Source organism: Perissodus microlepis, chromosome 22 (assembly GCF_051167445.1).
Source record: "Perissodus microlepis isolate ML-2025 ecotype Zambia chromosome 22, ASM5116744v1, whole genome shotgun sequence".
Taxonomy (NCBI): Eukaryota; Metazoa; Chordata; class Actinopteri; order Cichliformes; family Cichlidae; genus Perissodus; species Perissodus microlepis.
Window position 1 is genome coordinate 20,966,129 of NC_140481.1, and position 667 is coordinate 20,966,795.

The window sequence follows — 667 nt, forward strand, 5'->3', positions numbered from 1 at the left end:
GTAAAGTCCTTATTACTGGATTCAAGAAAGAAAGCGTACTTTAAGATTAGGCTTTTGTAGTTATATGTCTGATTTTTTTTTTTTTTTTTTTTTTAATTTTAACTTGCATAACACACACAAACTATGATTAAATTAACTATTTTAACTAACTTTAACCGTACATAATCATTTTATTTGAAATAGCATTTGTTTTTGTTTGTTTGTCTTTGGGGGGCGCGGGGGGCATTAAACATTTCCTCCACATTGTACATCCAATTGTACATTCTGCCTTTAATCTCAGAATTCTGACTTTTTTCTCAGAATTCTCCCCCCCCCCCCCAGTGGCCCTAACCCTCTTCCGTAAAACCTAATGCCCTCAATTTATTAGTAACTAAAATTATATTTTCCAAACAACAAGTTCTTCCCCGATAAAACAAGTGACTCATTAAACACCCATTTACCCGTAACTATCCGTTTCACACACTTCACTGCTTTCCTCTGGAGTTTCTTTACATTAGTCCTACACCTGCATCCAGGCAGTCCCACGCCTGCGACCACATGCTGAGCTGCTTATATGGAAACACACAGAAGGAAAACTCTGTACATCAACTATAAAAGCAGATGAAGGGGTACACAAAGACCATAATAGAGGAAGGGTACATCATCTCTGGAAAGAACAAGGAAGAAA